Source organism: Pleurodeles waltl, chromosome 8, assembly GCF_031143425.1.
Source record: "Pleurodeles waltl isolate 20211129_DDA chromosome 8, aPleWal1.hap1.20221129, whole genome shotgun sequence".
Taxonomy (NCBI): domain Eukaryota; kingdom Metazoa; phylum Chordata; class Amphibia; order Caudata; family Salamandridae; genus Pleurodeles; species Pleurodeles waltl.
In genome coordinates this window covers 1,461,481,753-1,461,494,249 of record NC_090447.1, presented here as the reverse complement: position 1 = coordinate 1,461,494,249, position 12,497 = coordinate 1,461,481,753, and the positions used below count along the sequence as shown (strand labels likewise).

At 44.2% G+C, this 12,497-nt stretch overlaps 1 protein-coding gene across 2 annotated transcripts in view; it reads left to right on the top strand.

Annotated features, from left to right (window-relative positions):
• Window positions 1–12,497, top strand: part of ZBTB20 (zinc finger and BTB domain containing 20) — a 4,633,203-nt gene that overhangs the window by 1,306,908 nt on the left and 3,313,798 nt on the right. For both annotated transcript variants that reach the window (XM_069202644.1, XM_069202647.1), the window contains one exon: window positions 3,754–4,174. The gene's annotated coding sequence lies outside the window, so the exon portion shown is untranslated. The remainder of the gene's footprint in view (window positions 1–3,753; window positions 4,175–12,497) is intronic.

Here is a 12,497-nt window from a genome sequence, read left to right as displayed (position 1 = left end):
TGATTTTATGTAAAAACATTTTTTCCTGCACCATAAATAGGCCTCTCTCAAAAGAAACTAGGATCATTAAGTCCTTTAGTTTCCCACACTGTTTTTAACTGTGACATAGATTCTTTATCCATATTAAACAGACAACATAGTATCTATAGGCAATTTTAGCTCACATTCACATCCAATCTTCTCACCCAAAAACTGAGATCCACTTACATTCCTAGTCTTTCTCAGGCAAATCGAAAGATCTCTGGCAAAGTGCTCTTTCGAGGGGGGCGGTTGGGCATAGCAGTGCCAGCCCAACAAGGAGCAGGCCCAATGATGAAGCGTGCCACTTTCAGGTGGATGAAGGCACTTGCTTCTAAGAGTAGACGCTCCTAGTAACACACTGTGTTCTAGGTCCCTAAAATATTACCTGGCATCCAATATCAGAACAGTCGACCCTTTTGAATTTATTTTTTCCACATTGTAATACAACCTGCTTTCAAAATATCTTCTTGAATTTCTAGAGTAAGCAGGTATTTTTTCCTATGCTAAATATTAGATAGCACTGTGTTGTATTTTGAGTTTCTACAGTTTAAATCCAAGCTTAAAGATTCAGAAAATCAAGTTAGAAGACCATATCATCAATTTTATCTGGGGTCTCTGACGTCACCTGTTGGCACTGGCCACTTATAGGCCTCCATTGTGCCCTCACACCTCTGGATTCAAGATGGCAGAGGTCTGCGACACACTGGAGGAGCTCTGGGCACCGCCCCTGGGGTGGTGATGGACAGGGGAGTGGTCACTCCCCTTTCCTTTGTCCAGTTTCACACCAGAGCAGGGACTGGGGGTTCCCTGAACTGGTGTAGACTGGCTTATGCAAGGAGGGCACCATCTATGCCCTTCAAAGCATTTCCAGAGGTTGGGGGAGGCTACTCCTCCCCAGCCCTTAATACCTATTTCCAAAGGTAGTGGGTGTAACACCCTCTCTCAGAGGAAATTCTTTGTTCTGCCTTCCTGGGACTGGGCTGCCCAGACACCAGGAGGGCAGAACCCTGTCTGTGGTTTGGCAGCAGCAGTAGCTGCAGAGAAAACCCCAGAGAGTTGATTTGGCAGTACCCGGGGTCCATAGTGGAGCCCCGGGGATGCATTGGATTGGCACCCCAATACCAGATTTGGCATGGGGGGACAATTCCATGATCTTAGACATGTTACATGGCCATATTTGGAGTTACCATTGTGAAGCTGCATATAGGTATTGACATATATTTAGGGCACGCGTGTAATGGTGTCCCCACACTCACAAAGTCTGGGGAAATTTCCCTGAAGTATGTGGGGGCACCTTGGCTAGTGCCAGGGTGCCCTCACACTTCGTAACTTTGTACCTAACCTTCACTAAGTGAAGGCTAGACATATAGGTGACTTATAAGATACTTAAGTGCAGTGTAAAATGGCTGTGAAATAACGTGTGCATTTTTTCACTCAGGCTGCAGGGGCATTCCTCTGTAAGATTTGTCTGAGCTCCCTATGGGTGGCAAAGGAAATGCTGCAGCCCATAGGGATCTCCTGGAACCCCAATACCCTGGGTACCTAGGTACCATTTAGTAGGGATTTATAAGGGTGTTCCAGTGTGCCAATTAGAATAGGTGAAAATGGTCACTGGCCTATAGTGGCAATTTTAAAGGCAGAGAGAGCATAAGCACTGAGGTTCTGGTTAGCAGAGCCTCAGTGACACAGTCAGGCACTACACAGGTATACACATTCAGGCTACAACCTATGAGCACTGGGGTCCTTGCTAGCAGGGTCCCAGTGAGACATATAAAACATAGTGACAAATAGGGTTTTCACTATGAGCACTGGGGTCCTGGCTAGCAGGATCCCAGTGAGACAATAAAAACACTCTGACATATACTCACAAACAGGCCAAAAGTGGGGCTAACAATTCTAGAAAGAGGCTACCTTCCTACATCTATTATACAGCCTCATACAGCCTCTCCCTTTCACTTTTCTTTGCCTCTCCAAAATGTGTGTATTAGGTGGGGGAAAGCAAAAGGGCACTAGGGGTGTAGCTTCAGGGGTGTTTGAGGGTTAGACCCCCCCAATAAATGTATTTTCCAGTAAATAGTTGGGTACAGGTGCCTTCAATTGGGTTTGATGAGCTGTCTGTCGGATTTCACCACAACCTTTTACATACACACAGACAAAAATGCACTCACACACTCTCCCTCTCTTTGTTTTGGAAGTCTTTAACAATGTTGGTTATTTTACAAAATAATGTGATTTCTCTCACTTAGGGCCACGTGTACGAATATTAGGTTTCGCGAGTCACAAAACCCGATGTACAACAGTGTCAATGACACTGTTTGCGATTCCTAATGGGGTCGCAAATGAGCTACCTCATGAATATTCATGAGGCAGGATGCATTTTGCGACCCCATTGGGAATGGCTGCACTCAAAGGGATGGCCTGCTGGGGAGAACCGACCACCATGTCTGTGACTGCTTTTAAATAAATCAGTTTTTTTTTTTAAATGAAGCCCATTTTCCTCAAATGAAAACAGGATGCATTTCAAATATGGACCCCTTCCTGTTTGCGAATGGGTTAGCACCAATTTGAAATCAGTGCTAACTGCGATTGTTTTGTGACCGCATTAACTGTCACAAAATAATCATACATCACACTGCGAATCGCAGTTAGAAAGGGAACACCCCTTCCTAACTGCGACTCGCAAACCTATTTTGCAATTCGGTAAATAGATTACTGAATCGCAAAATAGGGTTTGTACATACCAAAATGTTTGTTTCTTGTTGCAAACGGCCAGATTCTGCGAATTGGGCTGCTTGCGACAAGAAAAAAGGTATGTACATCTGGCCCTTAGTACCCCTACTAATATGCATTCCTCTCCCTTTTCACTACCCCTTAATCCCCTGTCATGCGCCCTTCTTGTGGAATATTGTATTTTAGCGTCAGCGTCTGCTGTAGAATAAAGACTTCAGAGCCTCAGGAATTTCAACCCCCTCGGGCTACTAGATGGGACTTGTTTTTCTAATTAGGACATTTTGCTCTCAATGGGCGGAATGTTCTAATAACCTTAAAGCCTTCCGTAGCGGGCTAAACTGTGCATTAACAGCCTGCTGAAATACATTTGTATAGGGGAATCTGACATTTTGATGAGTCCAGACATAAAGAGATGGGTTTTAGACTTGAGCTTCCAAGCAGTTTTGGACAAGATGCAGTACAAAGGAAGAGGGGTAATTAGGAACTTTGAAGATATTTGATCATCCTTTAGTGAACTTTACTATGAGGCGCCCCATTTTTCTAAGTGTTATATTCCATTATATGTGTACTTGCTCTCCCTTATTTCATTTGTTCTTATTATTGCTGATTTGAAGATGGTGTTTTTGAGATTGTCATTACTTGATAAGTGTAACTTTAGTTTTTCGTTGTATAATGCTATTGCACGCTGGAAACTTTGTTCTCATGCTATTGTATCTACAAATGATTAGATTTATGAAAAACCCAATTTCAGTGAAGAAATGTAGATTCTGCTATTGGGATGGGATTACCACATTGGGATTCTTTGGAACTCAGTTGAAATAGTCAATGAAAAGTTAACTCACCCTTTACAACTTTCCATTGTTGATGTGTCACTACGTAATTCTGTTAGGATGTACATGATGTAATATGGTAGAAGTCATTGGTGGTTAACATTTCTTGTTGCTATACTTTTATGACTTGCATTCTACTAGGGAACCTAATTTGCATATATATTTGTTCCAGCTCCTGCAAAAGCCCGCAGTCACTTTCAGTCAAAGGGGCTGTAACGTCAGAATCTACCCTCAGCTACGTTTGAGCAGAGGAGAGGCAGACTGAAGAAACATCAACACTTCAGTGACAGCTTGGTGGCAGAGAGGAGGCACAACACAGTTTGTCAGTAGAGAAAAGAGACAACACAACTTGGTGCCAGGGAGAAGAGACAAAAAGCCTGGTAGCAGATAAGAGAGACAGCAGGACGTGGTGGCAGAAAGGAAAGACACCAAAGCAGAGCAGGCAATTTGGTAGCAGAGACAATACAGTTTGGTGGCAAAGAGGGAGAAGGCACAGCTTGCCGCCAGCGGGGAGAGACTGCACACCTTGGTCACAGAAGAGGACTCACACTGCTGGTGCCAGAGAAGAGACAAGACAGCTCGGCAGTTTAAAGGTGAGACAGAACAGCTTGACAGCAGTGGGAATTTGGGCAACAGGTATGTTTTTTTTTTCATTTTCCGGAACAATTGCATAACTTTCTAACTAATCCTCAGGTCAGATGCTGCAGCATGAAATTATTTTTTACCAAAATCAGTCTTTTATAATCTGAAACATGACTTCTGTATTCTCACAGACAGAAGTTTCATAAAGGCTCTTGTTTTACCAGAAGTGTAGCTCCTAGGCTGGAAATGGGTTGTGTTGCTCTCCTTAATTTGTTACCACAACTTCTCTGTGTGGCCACAGTCGCTGTGGAGCCTCCTGTAGTGTAGGGGAGGCAATGCAGCTGGACTGCGTTCATTGTCTGCTCAGAAGTACTAGTATGTCTGGTGGCTATCAGCTCTTCACTGCCCACAATCTACAAGTTCAAGGCTGACCCCATCACTTCCCATGAGAGCACATGATGATGGAGAAGACTTAAGCAGTACCACCATAGATGACAGGAGGCTCTGTAAAGGCCCTGGCTTATTCAGTACCATGTGAAGTGAGGAGAGAGTCACTCTAAGAAGAACTACATCCTCAATGAGAGACATTCACCTTTACCTCCTTCCAAAAGAGACACTCTTATTTGAGGTAAATAAATCACAGGGATGGTAAACAACGTTGAGTGCACTCTGGCTTTGGACAGTTCCCTGTTTGTAAATCGATACTACAGTCCTGCATATCATTCCTGTCCATGGTACTTTGCATAATAGTTCCATTTCTGAGGAAATGCACTGGTCAAGCATCAAACCATCATGCACATTAGTGAGTTGTCAATAGTGGCATTACCACACTTATGGTTAAGATGAACCTTAATATGAAAGAGTGCTTATTTCACTTTAAGTTTGGCACTAGTTTTAAATCTGCATGAAATGTTTGCACAGAAAAACCTAAGAAAGTCTTTCAACCTGCCTGTTAGACTTGGCATCATTGGTGTGGTCTCCCCTAACTTTTTGCCTCTGTTTATCAGATTGTTGATGTGTGCTGGACTCTGTTTTTGCTGTTTTTGATACTCAGGGCACTTTACCACTGCTAGCCAGTGCTAAGTGCTCCTATGTAAAATATATGTGTAATTGGCTTATTGATGATTGGCATACTTGATTTACTAGTAAGTCCCTAGTAAAGTGCACTAGAGGTTCTCAGGGCCTCTAAATTATATGCTAATAGTAGGCCTGCAGCACTTGTTGTGCCACCCACATTAGTAGCCCTGTAAATATGGCTGAGACCTGCAACTGCAGTTTCTGTGTGTGCAGTTTTAAACTGCCAATTTGACTTGGCAAGTGTACCCACTTGCAAGTCCTAAACCTTCCCTTTTTATACATGTAAGGCACCCCTAAGGTAAACCCTAGGTACCCCCATGAGCAGGATGCAGTGTATGTTAAAGGTGGGACATGTACTTATGTGTGTAACATGTCCTAACGGTGAAATACTGCTAAATTCAGTCTTCACTGTTGCAAGGCCTATCTCTCCCATAGGTTAACATTGAGACTGCCTTTAAATATTATTAAAGAGCAAATTCCCTTTGGGAGCAGATAGAAATATGGAGTTTGGGGTCTCTGAGCTCACAATTAAAAAATACATCTTTTAGTGAAGTTAATTTTTTGATTGTTAGTTTGAAAATGCCACTTTTAGAAACTAGGCATTTTCTTGCTTTTACCGTTCTGTGACTCTGCCTGTTTGTGGATTGCCTGTCTGGGTCAGTTTGACGGTTGGGCTGTTTGTGAATCCCCTCTAGACAGTGAGACAAAGGGAGCAGGGGTGTAGTCTGCATATCTTGATGAGCCATCTGTGCTACAGTGTAGGGAGGAGTGGTCACTTACACTTGAATAGGCTGTGCCTGCTCTCTCACACCCCACTGATGAGTGTCTGGGGCCTGGCCTGGGCAAGGAAGCATCATGTGAATACCATAGACTTTCCTTTGAAGTATGCCTACTTCAAAGGCAGAAAGGGGTATATGTATTGGACCCAAAACCCCTAAAAATTAGATCACTTCTGGAACCAAGAGCAACCTCTGCCAAGGAGAAGAGCTGAAGAACTGAGGAGAAGTGCTGCACTTGCCTGTGCTTTTATGGGCTATCCTGCAGTTGCTGCTTCTGCCTGGGAAAGGGGGCAAAGACTGGACTTTTTTGTGCATTCCTACTTGAGTTGAGCTTGCCTCCTGTTTGAAGTCTCAGGGCCTCCAAAGACTTTCTCTGCCACCACCTGGACTCTCTGCAGAGTCTCCTGCCCTGCCAAGTGGTGGGTTATCCGTTCCCTGGGCCCTTGAAAGGTGAAGTTGGCAGTCCAAAAGCTGAAACTCCATGCATAGAACGCTGTGCAGTGAAAATTTCGACACACCATCTGCAATGCGGCTGATAAATGATGCGCTGCTGGCCTCACAGCTAAAATAGACGCTCTACCTGCATCGCGGCTGGGAGATTGACACATCGCTGATGGAGAAACGATGTGCAAGACCCGCTTGCGGCTGCTGATAATGACGCAAACTCCACGCAGTGTGGTATTCTAACACCGTGCAACCAGGTTTCCCACGCATCGTCTCTGGGGCATCAAAGCCAGCCCAACTCTGCGCAGATCCGATGTGCTCAGTCCAGAAATCGACGCATCGCTCTTTAGCGAGGGACAAAAAAAACCGACACATCACCGACCCGACCAGAGAACAAACGACACACGCCCTCCCTTGCAAGGAAGGAATCGACACATCGCTGCCTCTTCCTAGGCATGCTCGCCCGTGCGGCTTTATTTTATACGCTAACCAGGTACTTTGTGCCAAATCAATTTTTCCATTATTTTCTATGTAGTAAGACTCTTATTCTTTTGAAAATTTATATTTTAACTTGTGTATGTTGGACTTTTGCCGTTTTGGTCTTGTTTGATTTAGATAAATATTGCCTATTTTTCTAAACTGGTGTGGTGTTCATTTGGTAGTGTTTTCACTGTATTACTATGTGTGTTGGTGCCTATACTTGACACATTGCTTCTGAGTTGAGCCTGCCCGCTCGTGCCAAGCTACCAAGGGGGTGAGTGGGGGTTAACTAGGTGTGTTTCTCCTTTGCCATGACCAGAGTGAGGGTCCTTGCTTGGACAGGGGGTAACCTGACTGCCAACCAAAGACCCCATTTCTAACACTGCTTGAAGAAACGTTTGCTTTCTCTTTGCACATGAGTTTCGTTTTGTGGCATTTACCACCTTCCCTGTCTCTTATGATGCTCCCCCTCTCACTTTGTTCCAGCTTTTGTTACAAACCCTTTACTCCGTTTCTACTTTACTCTTGATTTTCTGCAAACCCCTTACACTTACACCAAATTTACTCCCTTTTTACGAACCCCTTATATCCTTTCCTGCTTGACTTCCTTTTTTTATAAACCCCTTACTTCACTCCTTTACTCCTTTTTTCAAGGTTGTTACTCCCTTCCATCTTCACTCTTGTTTTTTTGCAAACTCCTTACTCCCACTTTTGTTCAAACTCCTTAGTCCCCTTCTGATCTTACTCCCATTTTTGTACTCCCTTTTTACATATATCCCTTGGTCCCCTTCCCACCTTACTCCCTTTTTTATGGAATCCTTTATCCCACTCCTTCTTTATTCCATTTTATGAAACTCCTTACCCCTCATCCTAATTTACTCCCATTTTTTTTACAAACCACTCAATCCCACTTTATTCATTTTTCAAACTCCTTACTCCCACTCCATATTTATTCCTTTTTTTAAAACAAAACCTTACTCCCACTCCCACTTTACTCCCTTTTCAAAAACCTCTTACCCCTGTGCTTTAGTTGCCTTTTTTATAAACTTCCCACCCCACTCCTCCCTTACTCCCTTTTTATAAGCCCTTTAGCCCCTCCTGCTCTACCAGTTTTTTTTACAAACCCTTTACTCCCTCTTTACTATATTTGTTCAAACCCCTTTCTCTCCTTCCAGGCTTACTACCATGTTTATAAGCCACATATTCGAATGTATGATGGAACAAATAATGCGAGAAGCACACATGCCTGTACAACGCGGTCAGAACAACAACCTTGGTGTTATCACAAATGCCTTTACCACGCATGCCTTTACAATAATTTTTCATTGTCATTGTAAAAGCATGCCTAGGAAAGGCATGTGTGGGAATGGTATGCATGGTTCTAGCATGCCGCGCCCCACCCGCCCTGAGGCCCAAAAGTACCCCACCCCTAATACTAAAACTACCCCAACCCATTCCCCCAAAAATGTACACCAACACTCCCTTTCCACCCTGAGCCCTAAAATCTTCCCTGACCCCACCAACCACCCTAAAATCAACCGGCCCCTCACCACTGCCACTAAAAACAAAACTACTCTGACCCCCCCACCCCTGCCCCTAAAAACAAAACTACCTGACCAACCCCACCCTACCCCTAAAAGCAAAACTACCCGGATCCTACTACCCCACCCCTAAAAAAAACTACCCCAGTCCCCCACCCGCCCCTAAAATCTAAACAACCCCGCTCCCCCACCCTGCCCCTAAAAAACAAACTACCCCGACCCTTCCACCCCAAGTCCTTAATCCACCCCACCCTAAAAAATACCCCCAACTCCACTTACCTGATCAAACTACCCAGAACCCCACATTCCTTCCCCTAAAATCGATACTACCACACTCTCCCATGCCTAAAAAACAAACTACCCTGACCCCCACACCAAGCCCTTAATCTGCCCCACCCCTAAAAACTACCCCAACCCTACTCCAACCCCATTTTCCTGATCTTACTACCCGATCCCCCCATCCCACCCCTAAAAATCAAACTACCCGATCGCCCTACCCCACCCCTAAAAGCCAAACTACCCACCCCCAATCCCAAATCCTTAATTCACTCCCCACCCCCATCCCAGGCCCTTGATCCACCCCACCCCTAAAAACTACCCCGAAGCCTGCCCCAACCCCACTTACCTGACATCGCCCTCTCCCGATCCACTCTGCCTTTTTCTCTGCCTTAACCACACATGTGCATTGTTCAGCACATGCATGGTTAAGGCAGAGAAAAAGGCAGTCGTTGTTCCGGCAAGTGTGGTTAATCTTGCGTTGTTGACGACTTTGTTGTTCCGGAGCCAGGACATTTCCCCTACAGCAATTCCAGATAAGCATGTGAAGACTGATGTATCTAGGTTGCAAATTGTTTGCTAGTACAAACAATGGTTGTCATGTGTCAGCATGGTTACCTAGTATGCTCTGTATAACAACATCATACAGCACATAGCAATACACACCACTGATTGTCACTCACCTGCCAGAACAAGAGCAAAGTAGCAACAGTTACAAATTATCCCATACATGTTTTGCACTCCAACATGGCAATCAGGTGTGGGATGTGCATCTATGTCCAGCAATGTCCAAAAATGTCAGAGGCCCATCCAAAAAAGAATGGGAGTAGAAGTAGCCATATATGTTGCATTTGGCTAATGAAAAAGCAGCACTTAGATGATTTCACACATCAACATCATTCAGTCGTGGCAAGAGCTACCTAGGTTGTGGCATTCAGGAATAAATGCACACCTATGTTGTGGACGGAAAGCTGAGAGACACCCACAGGTACTTGAAAATAGAACATGGTAGGTAACTTGGAGAAAACACAAGTGCTGTGCATGTGTAATGTCATGTGTGTGTGGCACTCATTATATCTCACAAATACTGGTAACAACTATCAGTAGCCAGTAGTAGAAGATGTGTACATCTACAATTACACAAGTCACATGTTGCATCTTGTCCATGTATGGCCAGACAATGTGCTGTAGAAGATGTGTACAAAATGTAATCAGGGTAAAGATTGGGAGCAATGTAGGAGACAAAATGTACCTTACAAGTAATGCGGTAAAACATGGAGAAGGAACGCACATAGACCAGTTCTGACTGAGTAACACATCAGTGTCTACATGTGAACATCCAACATATGTACAGAGAGGGTAGCCAGGTCAGTATATAACCCAGTCATGTTTGCCACTACCATACCCTGATAGTTGCGGATCACATGCCAACATGACACGAGGCTGTGACAGATAACACCATCTGACCCCTGGCACATTCCCTAAATAGAAGTCACAGCAGAGATACAACCCCTAACCAAGCTGCGCATGGAAATTATTAAGGACATCAAATGATAAGACATGTCCAACACGTGCAAGTTCCCAGTCCTCTGTTCATGGGAGTGTAAAGCAGACATCAAGTACGCAGAGGAAAATGTGATATCCCGGTCCATTTGATCACAACTGTGCATGTGTCTGTCTGCAGGGGAGTGTGCATTGCTCTGCTTTTTAACAATCATGAAGAGACTAGATCCCTGCTCAAAACACCCTAACACCACTGCTCTGGCTGCATAAACCTTTGACATTGTCAGGGGCCTGATGCATGTGCGCAGTGGCCTGAGTAATCTGGAGCTTCGGAAACCTGCCCCTTCACATGCAACTATGGGCCTGATTACAACTTTGGAGGAGGCGATAATCCGTCCCAAATGTGACGGATATACCACCAGCCGTATTACGAGTTCCTTAGGATATAATGGACTCGTAATACGGCTGGTGGTATATCCGTCACTTTGCCGTCACTTTTGGGACAGATTAACACCTCCTCCAAAGTTGTAATCGGGCCCCATGGGTTTGTGTTGCCCTACAAACTCCTACAGTAGTGATGAAGAGTAGGCTGCCATCTATGCCAGACTGCAACACTGCTACACAATGGTATGCCATTGTATGTGGAAGTCATAACAAACATGGCGTGGACGAATGAGAGTACCTGCTTGGTGGCATGCACACATATACCACATATCTCACCACACATATACCACTTAAATGGGTCAGCCATGGTAATCTGTATAGGATTCTGAACAAAAGGCAACCTACCACAAATGTAAGGGCATATATATCACAAGATCACTGACTGAAATAAATGACCTTCACATTTGTTCCGACATATGGAAACATAGGTGTCACTGATATGACTACAGAGGCATTTGTCAAAGTCCAACATGTGTCCATGCAGGAAGATAGATATGTGGGGTTTTAAGTCCCATGAACATACTGCCATGGTCATATTTTACTGAAGTGATACTACACATATATTTACACACACACAGCATATAGCAACCTTCAGTGACACGTGTTCATACCATCTCCTGCAACTAAGATGCATGGGGAACTATATGTCACACGTGTAGAAGAGCATCATGAAGGCAAAACCAACAACACATCACAGAGGGGACACACATGCACATGCAAATTGCAAGGGGTAATGTAATGTCAATCCAGTCCTAGACCACTGCATTCTCTGAGTACAAATTATCATGGCTGTCACATGCCTTACCATGTTTTGGACATAGGCCATCATTTACTTTGTGTTGTTGGTATGTGTACATTTGTATATCAGACATAACGATGTAGTACTCCCACACCTATGTACACTGATAGTACACATGTTTTAACATGTATGTGGACACAGTGTAGCTACACATGCACATATTCACAAGGTTGTCATTGCATGCAGCAGACACGTAAACAAACATATAGGTTCAACATACCAATGTCACCGTAAAGATATGACTGGATAGTTACACACATGTAGTTATACCATAATGACAACATTGTTGCCTAGCCCCTGTGACAAGATATATGAATCTGGGTGCACTCATGGCCTACATGGCAAACTTCCACGCATTTCCATCATGCATCAAACATTAATGATGCAGACGGCTCATATCTATACTCCTCAATGCCAGAAAAATGACGTCTGGACCCTGAGCATCTATCACACGTCCACAAGCCTCTTCACGCACAATGGGAAAAAAAAACGCATGACTGTCATGCATACAAAATGTATACGCATACGCCTATACCATACTTTTCTCTTAAGCAAAAAGATGCCTAACCCTGAGCATCTGTCGCACATCCACAGGCCTTTTCACGCACAATGGGGAAATAATCGGTGCATGACTGTTCTGTAAAAAAAAAATGAAAACGCCTGACTGGAAGCATGACGCACAGGCCCAGGAAGTGATGAAACAGGACATCCTGCCTGCATACATGGTACAGTGAGTCGACTTTCATTTTCACTTCACAGTCTTATTGTCTGTGACTGTGTGAAGGTGTATGGAGCTGGTGCTCTTGGTGATTTGGAGTAATTGGAGTGTTCTTGTGCTGATTCCTGTGGCTGTTGTTATTTTTTGTCTTTTAATCAGTCATTTGTATTGTAATTGTTCTGTATCTGTCACTGTATTGTGGGGTGTTTGTCTGGGGTATGATAGTGTGTTGGGTAGTTGGGGTAGAGTTAGGGTATTTTTTTTCTGCCAACT